General features: G+C 36.0%; 1 long non-coding RNA gene across 1 annotated transcript; it reads right to left on the bottom strand.

The window, feature by feature from the left end:
• Nucleotides 1-773: 773 nt before the first annotated feature.
• LOC138918569 (uncharacterized) lies at nucleotides 774-6,396 on the bottom strand. Its single transcript, XR_011428092.1, has 2 exons — nucleotides 4,331-6,396; nucleotides 774-1,326 (listed from the first exon to the last, which is right to left on the bottom strand). It is a non-coding gene; the product is annotated as an uncharacterized lncRNA (long non-coding RNA).
• Nucleotides 6,397-13,401: the final 7,005 nt, after the last annotated feature.

Here is a 13,401-nt window from a genome sequence, read left to right as displayed (position 1 = left end):
AAAAAAAAAACCCACAAAAAACTAAACTAAATATATATGGAAGCCACCTCTCAGGTTTGTTTATGCCTTGTTTCTTTGGTTGGCTAGATTACAAATGAATAATTTGCTTATGTTAGTTTCTCTCACTATCCTTACGTAACTGACCCAACTGACTTCCCTCCAAGTAGAATTGGCCAAACTTCTTTATGCAAATATGTAGATTAGATTGGATCATTTTGCTGATTGAGCCTCAAAAACAATTGTCTAGTTAAATATAAAGGTTTCAGTGCTTTGCTTAACTTATTTCTCTCTTTTGTGTCTTATCTTTATTTTTTATTCTTGGAGATATCTATATATAGTATGAAACAATGGAGCAACACAGTTGAGGTAATAATTTCTGCTGACTTTATCAATCTGTCAAGAAGGCCAGTGGATCCCTGCTACGATTGAAGGCAACTGAAATGTCTTGCATTGGTCCTGCGCCAGTCTTGGCTCCTCGGCTCAGCATCCACCTGCACGATGGCTCTAGATAAGCCATGTGATGAATTAGCCATATAATCATGGCTCTTGCTAAGGCACCTGCCAACGATTTCACTACTTAGAAACCCCAGAAATAATATTTATATCTATTTTTTCCTTCCCCTTAATCTAAAGGGCATGCAAATGCTATCAGTAAATGAAATCTAATGGGACCAAAGCTAGTTTCTAAGGCTTTAAACAGAGATTCAGTTTTGATGACAATCTTGGTGAAACATTTGCTACAGCTCTACACAAAAGCCAAGTGAGTCAAAGTGTTTTGATTTAATGGAATTTTCTTTTTCTGAAATGTGGTACAGTGAAGTAAGGTTTTTAAATATGCAAAACATACAGTATGATGAATAGATAAATAAAACATAAGTAAAACATTCTGAGGTATTTTTACAATAATTAGAGTCTAAACTTTGGTAGTTTTCTTTTTCTTGTAGCTTTCTTTTCCCCTTAAGACAACAGAAATTTTTATCTAATTCATGTGGATTTTCAGAAGCTGTCTTTTTATAGCTTTCTAGATCTCTTCATAGTTCATATGGAATTTTGCAGAGTCATACTTATGTTCAGTAAAACACTTGAAATTAAGATCCTTCAACTCATCTGTTAGGCCCAATATGTATTAAAGAAAAAACTCCTGTTTTCCAAGTAGTTTAATGACCTGCATATATTCTGATCTGCTTTCCCTCCGCCTCCTCCTTCCTCATTTCTTTAGCTCTCTCTCCTTCTCTCTCTCTCTCTCTCTCCTTCAGGATCATTTGAAATGAGCTCTCCTAGTGTCAGCGCTGTCATTGTTGAACCATGAAGACTGCTCTAGGATTCCTAGAATTGAAAAGAGAATTAAGTGATTCTATCAGAAAAAATAATATTAAAAGATCTGAAATATATTAAATATTTTATTACTAGAAAAAGCTTAGTTGAGAAACCAAGACCCTTTCATTTTCCAGTGACAACTTTGATGCACTAATTTATTATAACGACTCACAAAGAAATATCCTTTTCAAAATGACTTAGGGAAACTGTCAGAGAATGTTAAAAGTATTAAAATAATACCCTGGTAGGAATAAATTTAAAGATGCAAACAATGACTTTGACTTTTTCAGGGTTAGAGGTTTGAATTTACATATATTATAATAAAATATGGAAAATTTACTTTCAAAATTTGATTTTGGGAAAAAAATAATGTGTTTTAACTGATATGGAAATTTAACCTCCACAGAAATCCAATTTTATTGCATGTTTATTCTCAAAGAATTCTTGAGAAGAGAAGCTTTTGTCTTTATATTTTTTTGGATAACTAACATCTGAATAAGACGCTAACCCTCTTTATCAACACCCACAACACCCCACAATGCCACTGATTTTGTATTTATCTGAACACTTTGCAAACTATACCATTGTGCTTTAAACATGCAGATGTATTTTGAAAGACCTAAGGATAAAGAAAATATATTAAGCAGTTTTTTCTTTTAAGAATAATCTACCCAGAACTTTATACCCTTGTGCAATGATAAATAACTGCTAAATCCTGCAAAATATTTGCTTACTGGATCAAATCAGCATGTGATTTCATTCACAGAAACAGATAAACACATGTTTTCCTTCCTTTCCCTGTGAACTTGACCCATCAATCTATTTCTCCCTCAAGCTTTTCTCAAAGGTGAGTATAAAGGGGAAATTTATTTTTTGTGACATTAGGGGAAAAATGATGAAGCTTGGGTACAATGTTATCTATATCCCTGCCCCAAAGCTCCTGGTACACTCAGCACTCATCATCTGAGAAGGAAGCATTCCGTCTCCCAGACAGTACGCAGCCCCTGCTGGCTGAAGCTCTTCCTCTGGAGACGCTGGAGACCCCATCCAGAAGCTGCAATCAAGTTCAAAGGAGAAGCAGAGGTGTGGGAGCAGGATGCCGTTTCTTTTTGAAATCACCTGATGAACACCAATAAAATTCTGGATAATAAAAATGTGTCTTATTGTATTCAAAGGTAGCATTATAAAGATTTCTTTTCTTCTTTTTTATTTTATTGAAGTTTCCAGAAAGGGAAAAAAAAACCTGAAGATTAAAATCAATACCTAATGTTTTTCATTTTGCAAAGAGTATGCATATCTTACATTTCCATTTAATAGTTTATATAAAACAAAAACATAAACTGCCTACATTCCTGACTTTTGTTCATTTATTGGAAAACGTACAGGGAAGCCCCCACATCACTGGGACTAGGCTAGACTTTGGAGAAACAGATACAATAGAAGCATCTTTGGTCTTCCAGGAGTTCGTGGAGTAGAGTGGGAGGCAGACAATGGTAATGCAGAGAGGTATGTCCGGAGCACGGCGAACTTGAGTACTCTGGAAGCATTTAACTCTGATTGGCAGAAGTTAAAGAAATTTTGCAGATAATGTGACATTATAATAATCAAATAGGAGTTCAGCAAGCAAGGGATAGACAGAAATTGTGGCCATGTGCGGAGACACAGAAACCCAAGCGACTCGGGTGCGGTGCTGCACAGAGGAACCAGGGAGAGCATCACCGGTGGAGACGAGAGGCTGCTCTCATCACCCAGCTTAGACGTTTGGGTTTGACCCTCAAGGTAAGAGCAAACCATTAGAAAAAATGTTTAAAAAATACTACATAATGAACTTTGTACATTTAAAAGTGCTTCACTTGGTTGCAGTATAGGTCATAGATGGGGGGAAGTAAGACACTGCAGTGCCAGAAATAATCAGTATGAACTAATGTGGCAGCAAAGGAGACAGAGAAAAGGGGTGAATTTGAGAAATATTAGGATGTCTAATTAATAGGCCTTGATAATTTTCTGAATATGAGTAATAAAGACAAGTGAAAAGCAAAAAAAAAAAAAAGATTTAAAAAGGAATCTCCATTTTCCTCTTTGGCCACTCATCAAGTAAAGAATTCATAAGAAGAACTGATTTGGGCCCATGGGCAACCGGTGCACGTTTAGAAGCGTTAGAAGGCATCCTGGGGGAGCCGCCTCACGGCTGCATGATAGATCTTTTAGTTACGATAACGCTAGCTGTGCTAAAAGGTGGGCAACGAAAGCAGACCGCTTAGCAATACAGACATATGCTTTTCGCTCCCTTAACATCCAGGGGGCTCCTCTCCTACAGTTAATTCTAAGGCCCGAGCTTTTCGTCTTCTCCTTCCGCCACGTCCTAGGCCTCGTCTGTGTCTATATCCACCCAGGTGAAGGGGACGGTGTGGGAAAGGTGCATCCACTTTCCAAACATGACAATGATTAAAGCTTTGAAAAATAAGACCTCTGGGGGGAAATGAGTAATGTCGGGCAGATTGGTTAGAAGGACAAAGAGGGCTAAAGGGAGACATCACATTTTCTTTAAGCATCTGTCAGGGTCAGGCACTTTTCATAACTCATTTCTGGTTCTCACAACAAACTTGCTAAAAAGCTGTTTTTAATCCTAAATCTTTGAAGGAGGCACAAGTCTCAGAGAGAGTGTGGAAACAGGTCAAGGTCACACAAGTCATGAACACCTGTGCTTGGGCTCGCTGTGATTTTTCTAATGCCCGGCCCTTCTGCTTCCCCTTCCAGAGCACCTAACATAATCCTGCTCCCCTTAATCCGGAAAGAGTCCAGAATAAATGAAATTATTTAAAATTTAATTTTAGCCTTGAATAATAAAATGAAATCTCTCTTTTCCTCCCCTTTTTTTCCAAACCATTTGAGAATAAGCTGCCAACATGAAGCCTCTTCACCTCTGAATATGTTGTGTGCATTTTCTGTGAATAAAAACATTTTCCTTTATAACTACAATTTTCAAAATCAGGAAGCTAATAATGATGCTTACTACCATCTAATCCTCGGATGCTGTTCAAGTTTCACTCATCGTCCCAGTAGTGACCTATAGAGTAAAAGAATCTAATCCAGAATCCCATGCTGTATTGTGCTGTCACATAGCTTTTGTCTATTTCATTCTGAAATAACCCTAGTCATAGTTCATCAGTGTGTCCCTATCCTTTCATGACTTTGACACTTCTGAAAGTTATAGGCCACTTATTTTTTCAGAAAGCCCTCTGATTTGGGTTTGACTGATCATTCCACATTATTAGACTGAGGTTATTTGTCTTTGGATGGAATATCAGAAAAGTTCATCCTATCATATAAAACATGATTTCAATCTGTCCCATTAATGATGATCATCACTTTGACTACACGATTAAAGTTGTGACCCCATGCCTGGGTATATAATAGTAAAACACAAAGATAAATAGAAAATCCAAATTAAGAGAAAAGTCTTGAAAGTAGCCAGAGCAAGACAACACATTAGACACAGGGAATAACCATGCAAAGGACTGTCAACACTTCAACAGGAACTATGGGGACCAGAACATCTTTACAATTGTAAAAGAAATAATTAAATGTCCATCTGAAATTCTACGATCAGTGAAAATATCCTTCAAGAATTGAGGTAAAGCAAAAGCATCTTCAGGTAAAGTCAAACTAAGATAATTTATAAAAAACAAACCTGCACTATAAAAAATGTTAAAAGAGGTTTTTCAGACTGAATAAAAATGGTACCAGAGGGAAATTGGGTCATCAGAAATGAATGAGGAGCGTTGGAAAAGATAAATATATGGGTAAAGATAAAAGATGTTTTTTTCTTAAATTTTTTAAAATAAATATTACTGTTGAAAACAAAAAGTATAACATTGCATCAGGGGATTTATAATGTTATTAGGTGTAATACATAAGACAACAGTATCAGGACAACAGATGTGGTGGTGACGGGAGAAATGGATTCATACTGTTTCACCATTTCTATATTTTTTATATATTGGTACAATATTAACCTTATGTACTGTAAAAAGATAAAGATATATATTGTAAAACTGAGAGCAACTACTAAAAAAAAATAAAGAAAAATACAGAGAGATATAGCTAAGAAGACAATATGAATTAAAGTGCAATTTTAAAAGTATAGAATCCAGAGAGGGTCAAAGAATCCAAAAGAAGACAGAAGAGAAAGACGAAAGGAACAAAACAGAGGGGCAAACAGAAAACAAATAATAAGATATTAGACCTAAATCCAACCATATCAATAATTACATTAAATGTTAATAAATATTCCAATTAAAAGGCAGAGATTGTCAGAATGGGTACAGCAATAAGTCCCAACTACACACTGTCTACAAAAGAGACACTTTAAATATCAAAACATAGGTTGAAAGCAAATTGATTTAAAAAATAATATACTATGCAAACAGTAAGGATAAGAAAGCTGAAATTGCTATATCAGGTACAACAGACTTTAAGAACACAGTATTACCAAAGTTAAAAAGAGAGTTTTCATAATAAAATAGACATAGCATAATGATGAAGACATAACATAATGATACTACATAGCAATTATAAATGTAATTGTACATAATGAGACATTCAAAATTGATGAAGCAAAAATGGACAGAACTAAAGTGAGAAATTCCACAAAAAGAGTAGAAGACTAACACTCCTCTTTCAGGAATTGACATAACTGAACAAAAACCAGCAAAGATCTAAAAGATCTGAAAAACACTAACAACTGCCTAGTCCTAACTGATATTGATAGACCAGTGGCAGAGTACACGGATCTGAAAAACACTAACAACTGCCTAGTCCTGACTGATATTGATAGACCAGTGGCAGAGTACACGGATCTGAAAAACACTAGCAACTGCCTAGTCCTGACTGATATTGATAGACCGGTGGCAGAGTACATGTTCTTTTCAAGTGCTGATGGTATAATATAAACAATAGAATAAATGCTAATATAAACAAGAGAATATATGTAGGGCCATAAAACTGTCCTTAGAAATTTTACAGGATTAAAGTAATACAGAATATATTATGTGACCACAAGTGAATTAAATTTAAAAATCAATAACAATAACTAGAAAAACTCATATATTTGGAAATTATTTGAAAAAATATTTGAAAATTAAAAACACATTCAAAAAAATCACAAAGGAAATTAGAAAATATTTGAATTGATGATAATGAAAATACAATATATCAAAATTTGTAAGATACAGCTAAAGCAGTATTCAGACGTATATATAGCTTCAAACCCTTATATCAGACAATAAGAAAAGTTTAGTATCAATATTCTAAGGTTCTACTGCGAGACGGTAGAAAAAGAAGGACAAAGTATACTCAAAGTATGTAGAAGGAAGGAAATAATAAAAATAAGAGTAGTTATTGCTATGGAATAAATGTTTGTGTTGTTCAAAATTCATATGTTGAAGTCCTAATCCCCCAATGTGATGACATTTGGAGATGGAGCCTTTGAAAGGGAATTAGGTTGTGAAAGCGGAACCTTTGTGATGGGATTAGTGCCTTTAGAGGAAAGACATGCCACGCAAGAGATGCTCTCTCTTCCTGCCATGGGAGCAATCAGCAAGAAGGTGGGCATCTGCGACCTAGAAAGGGGGCCTTCACCAGACCTTGAATCTGCTGGCACCTTTATCAGCTGTCAGAACTGTAAGAAATAAATGTTTAGTGTTTAAGCCACTCATTCTATAGCTATTTGTTGTAACAGCCCAAACTGATTAAGACAGAAATAAACAAAACTGTAAAATAAAAATAGAGAAAAGTAACAAAGTCAAAGCCTTGCTCTTTGAAGTGATCAACAACATTGACAACACCCTGGTTAGACTCATCTAGAAAAAGAGAGAACACAAATTGCCAATATAAGAAATAACTAATGGGTTATTACTACAGATGCTACAGATATTAAAAGGATACTCTGATAATATTACAACTTTTTGCCAACAAGCTTGCTAAAATTAAAAAGAAAAAATTCCCCAAAGATCTTGCGAACTACAAAAGCTCACTCAAGAAGGAACGGACAACTCAAATAGTGCTCTATCTATTAAAGAAAATTGAATTCACAATCCAAACCTTCCCACACAGGAAACTCCAGTACAAAATGGCTTCATTGGTGAATCTTTCAAACATTTAAGAGAAAAATAACATCAATCCTGTACAAACTCTTTCAGAAATGTGATAGGAGGGAACATTGCCCAACTCATTTCATGGGGCCAGCATTACCCTCCCATCAAAACCATTTGACTTTATAAGAAAAAGTAAAACTACAAGGACTGTGTCGCTCACGAACATGGCTGCAAAATCTGTGGGCCCTGTCAGTCAGAACAGTTGATTACTTTGTAGCAGTTCAATACACAATTTTCGGCTCTGTTCTTTTGTAAGGTATAACAAGTAGATATCAACAAATTTAAGGGAGTTTAATCTTTTCTATTTGTCTGAATTGATTTTTTAATCAAAATTTGAAGTTCTGTGGACATAATCAATACAAGTATGCAATGTATAAACTTAGTTATGTTCCCATGGGATTTTGTGTGTTGAGATAGCAGAAAATGAAATAAAAATTACAAGCACAGGGTCAGCCCAGGGGCGTAGTGGTTAAGTTTGCATGCTCTGCTTTGGTTCACAGGCTTGGATCCCAGGCACAGACCTGCACACTACTCGTCAAGCCATGCTGTGTCAGTGTCCCTCATACAAAGTAGAGGAAGATTGGGACAGATCCTAGCTTAGGAACAATCTTTCTCAAGCAAAAAGAAGATTGGCAATGGATATTAGCTCAGGGACAATCTTCCTCTACAAAAAGAAAGATTACAAGTGCTTTTGCCATATTAATGAAAACCATATTCACTCTAAAAGCCTCAATCACATCAAAAATAAAAATAATGAGCAGTCATCCCAAAATGCCTTTTTAAATTACACCTGGATGAAAATGGCTGCATAGGTCAATATTGATCAATATTTCCTTATATGGGCAACTCAAAAAAAGATCAAATAAACCAAAAAGAATTATGTGGAATGGTCACTAACATACATATATTTAAATGTGGGTATACATGTACTTTTTATGTTTAATGAGTAAAGTAGCCTGATTAAGTTAAATATGTATAGAGAGTATTTAAGTATTTATGTATATTGCTTTTTCACTTCCTGTGTGATTTCATAAGATTATAAGACAGACTTTCTAGCCGTATGGACCAATTTATGTGGTTTCTTCGATAAATAGTAATACTAATTATGAACACAATATATATATTATATATATATCAAGGATATGTGTATAGGAATTTATTTGTCTATATATAAATTTTCTAGACTATAACTTCCTAAAGAAGCAAATTAATCTGAAATTATTTGAATGAAAGACTTCACTGACTCTTGAACAAGAGGGTTAACATTTTCATTTATTTTAACACTTTTCAAAGGAAAATAATATGCACTGGGTTAATTTTTAATTCGGTTTGGTAAGAATTATAATTGCTTCTCCCTTTTTTATCCTAGATTTTGGCGCTTGTCAGTCTTTTGTTGTGTATTATAGTGATGGAGTTATATAGCCATACTCCCAGGAGAGCTAACACGATATTTTGAAGTAGTAGGAGCTCGATAAATTGTTTTTTATTATTGCAAGAAAAGTGTCTTTACAGTAGGTTGAGCAATTAAGAGAGCTGCCCAGAAGGCGGTGCTGTGTGGTCCCCAACGGTGCGCTCAGCTCATACTTCAAAGAGGAGACAATAACTGAACGATTTAATTCCACAATTTTGATTGTTTTTAATTTCAAGGGGGGAATCCTCTCCACTCCCGCCGCCTACAAGGAATTTCTCACATCAATAGACATGTTGTAGTTTCCAAGGGCTGCCGAAACAAAGTGCCACAAACTGAATGGTTTATAACAACAGAAATTTATTCTCTCACAGTTCAGGAGGCTAGAAGTCTAAAATCAAGGTGTGAGCAGAGCCCAGCTCCCTCTGAAACCTCAAAGGGAAAGTCCTTCTGGCCTCTTCCAGCTTCTAGTGGCCCCAGGGGTTCCTTGGCTGGTGGCAGCATGACTCCCATCTCTGTCTCTGTCTTCACATGGCCATCTTCCTTCCTTGTGTCTCTGTGTCTTCACTTGGTGGTCTCCTCTCTGGGTCTCTCCTCTACTTGTAAAGACACCAGTCATATTGGATTGGGACCCACTTAATGACTCCATCTTAACCTGAGTACATCTGAAAAGACCAGATTGCCAAATAAGGTCACATTCACACGAACTAGGGGTTGGGATTTCAACGTATTTCTTTTTTCTTCGGGGAGGGGGGGCAAAATTCAGCACATAAAAAATAATATTATTTTGCCTGCAGTATCAATGCTGATCACTATTAATATTGGATCAAGCACTGAGTGTTAATTTTCTAACAAAAAAGTTTAGATTTTCCCTATTTTCCTCCTCATTCTCCAGTGCAAATTTGTACATTATCTGATTGGTCTCTGAGACCTAACCTCTAGACCTAACTATAACTTTGTTGAATTTAACATGGAGTACTTTTCATATATGGGAACAGCATCTACAAACTAGCTCTCATTAGCAACATAATTTAATACTATTTTGGCAAGTTAATTAGTCAAATCAACAAGATTTGTGTCCAAGGAAGAATCATAATTCCCTCAGATATCTTTGTTTTGTCAAGCCAAAATGATGTAGCAACCTCCTGACTAGATTTCACATGACAACAGGTCTTTCTGGAATCTTAATCCCCCGTTCTGATTCATCATCTAAACATGAATTGACTTTCTGAGGATCATTATTTGGGTCCCAGTTCTTTTCTCCATGCTCAGGTTGATTCTTAAAGTTTTTCTTCCTGGATACTCAGTATCCTGATTTTTTTTCTTTCTAGGTTTATATCTTAGACTTTTCTTGAAGCTTTTCACCATCACTAGGTTTAATAATACCTCATATAACAAAGAAAAGTGCCCCTGTGGCTCCTCTTCATGAATAATGCCTCTAGGTGTTTCCTGACTTTAGTACTATTGACATTCTGGGGTCAATAATTTTCTGTTGTGGGGACTCTTCTGTGCCTTGTAGAATGTTTAGCAACATCTCTAGCCTCAGCCCACTAGATACCAGTAGTACTCTCTCGTTGTGTTGTGACAATAAAAAACATTTTCAGATATTGCCCTGAGGGGCAAATATCCCCTGAGTGACAAAAACATCTCTTTTTGAGAGCTCCTGCCCTTGACTAGATTATGACCCCATGAAAGGAAACTGAATGGGCTCTCACTTATAGAGAAATGCCAAAAATGTTGGAAATAATGTTATTGCTCTCGATGTCTTTCTCTATTTTTCCAAGAAAGAATTTTAAAAAATATATGTAGTCAATCCTTTGGCATCATTTATTGATATTGAGAGAATAATATTGATATATTGACATTGAAAAAATAGCATTATTTACTGATAAACATTATATTTGAAGGAATTTTGAAAGAATTTTGTTTGGAAGTTTCTTGTAATTAAAATATGAACTCTTCATTCTCTCACCCCTGGACCCAGATTCAGAAATATGGTTTAAGAAGCCATAGTTGTATCGTAATTAAAATCATTTGCTCAACAGCTACAAGTGAAATAAACAAGCACTAGAGAAAGAAGATGAATTTTAGGATGGAAGATGTTTTTGAAATGTTTTTAAATTTTTTTTTGCTTTGCTTTATTTTTGCTTTATTTTCCTCAGGCAAGGAAACTAATTTGGAAGAAATACAATAATTGACCTAATTCTGACAGCCATCATTTATTGTTTTCTTCGCATAAAATTTTACTTCTTAATATCTTGATGAAAAATCTATCATAAAACTCTGAAATACTTGGGATAGATATGTTGTACAATGGAACTGGTGTCCATATTCATTAAAAAAACAAGTCAATACCATTTTGAGTCATGGGGCGACTGCTCTATACATAAAGCAATCAATCTTATTCAAAACCTAAAACAACTTTACCTAATTTTATGGTCCATTTTCAAGGACTATCCCCTGAAATTCATACTTTTGTCCCTCAATATTTGTTATCATAAATATTTGGCTCATGTCTTCGGAATTACACTAGTTAGGTTAGGTAGTAAAGCATTATTTTAAAAAAATGGAGTTGTAGTTCTAATAAACACAAGTTGGCATTGCTACTAGCAGTCTCAAACAACAGACAGAAAACAGTACCAAAACTGAAGCATTACCATAGCAATTTACCACTTTAAGGAAATGGAATACGAAAATAAAAAACTGTAAGGATATTATGAAATCATAAAGACTTATTTGTGAGTCTGGAGTTAGGCCAAAACATCAACACAATCACGAGCTGAGAAGTGAATAACCTACTCAATCTAACCACAATTTATATCATTGCATCCATGGGAAAAAACATTAAATAACCCAGCCAAATTACTCTAATATCAACTTTGGATCATAACCAGTTCTTTTTCTAAAAGTTCAAGAATTCCTTGATTTAGAAAATAGTTTTAGATAAAAAACAAGTTTATAAAAAATAATGAACATCTCTTATGTTCCTGGTTCTACCTAGAGAATAATAGCTGCCCAGAGGTAAAGAAAGATAGTGTTATTAGCAAATGTTGGCAGGGCAATTTTTCTACAGTGAATGTAAAGTCAATTGTACTGCTATGTTATGAGATTACGTGCCAAAAGAAATACTAGACTGAGCCAAATGGGCCACTTTGTTCCAGGTTGCTCAAATCAGAAGGGACACATCTTGGAAAGATGATAAAGCAAATTAGTTAAGAGGATATTTTCAAAGTAGGGAACACCACAATCGCTATTGAATTTTATGAGTTGGGCGGCCTTTTTGTACAAGTGCCACTTTGAAGTTTCAATTAACTGTTAACTACCCATGCTAATGGGAAAAAAAGAGATATTGAAAAGCATGAATGCCCCCAAGTCATCTTTGTTTGGCTTTGGTATGTCCTCTATATATTTCTGGCATCTGAGTCACCCTAACAATTACATTTGCTTAATATTAAAAATTATATTTCCTGGGCACTAACACATGATGGCAGGAAGAAGTCATTTAGAAACAGCTTGAGAGAAGCTGTCCTTGAATTTAAAAATGTGGTGTCACATTATACCAGAGTGGATAATTCCTGGAAATATTTTTTAAAAAGCGGAATATTGATAGCTGCTAATATTTCCACATGAAGAGAGCACCAGCTTGGCCACAAAGGAAAATGGCCTCTGGATTCCATTGGAGAGTTCCTGTGGCTGAGTGCTGCAAAATTTCATGTGGCCTGAATTTCCCCATGACGTCTCCATGTCCCAATTCTTGACTCATGTCCTATTCTCAAGACTCCCTAGGACCTTTATGCATCGAGACCTGAAGCAGGAACTTTCTTGATGGTAGAGAGCAGATAATGGAACACAGCACAAAGGAAAGATAAGAAAACCTGGTTTGTTGAGTTGGCTATGATGGAGTAACATCTAGTTGTATTTTTCCTCTGAAGTTGCCAAGCAACAGAAAGCGGAAAGTTGACAATCTGGCCAATGTAATGCGGATAAACCTGACCACTTCCTCCAAGTGAGGTAATTAATAGACTGTGAGCAGGTAGAAACAAAGGCCCATTCCAAAAATGGAAGTGTGGCAGGAATACTCTCAAGGTAGTCAGATGTGATCCCTGTCTCCCTTTCCACTGTTTTGGGGAATCCTCTCCCTTGAGTATGTATATGTTGGGGTTGGGGGTTCTGCAATTTGCTTCTAAACACAGAATAGGGACAATGTGCTTATGTATTTGTGATTACACATGGTAGTGACCGTCTCGTTTGAGTTCCTCACTCCCATGCCAGCTCTGAAGAAGCGAGTTGCATGTTGTGAGTTGCCTGTGTGGGGAAGCCCACGTGGCCAGGAACAGAAGGCAATCTCTAGGAGCTGACAGTGGCCTTTGGCAGCAATCAGCAAGAACCAAGAGCCCTCACTTTCACAATCCCAAGGAACTGAATCCTGCCAACAGAAGGAAGTCGGTCTCCAGTTGAGCCTCAGACGGCACTGCAGCCCTCACCGACACTTGATTGATACCTTGTAAGAACTAAGAGCGG

Source organism: Equus caballus, chromosome 17 (genome assembly GCF_041296265.1).
Source record: "Equus caballus isolate H_3958 breed thoroughbred chromosome 17, TB-T2T, whole genome shotgun sequence".
In the NCBI taxonomy this organism is placed as follows: domain Eukaryota; kingdom Metazoa; phylum Chordata; class Mammalia; order Perissodactyla; family Equidae; genus Equus; species Equus caballus.
Note: the sequence above shows the minus strand (reverse complement) of the source record. Positions and strands in the feature narration are given on the sequence as shown.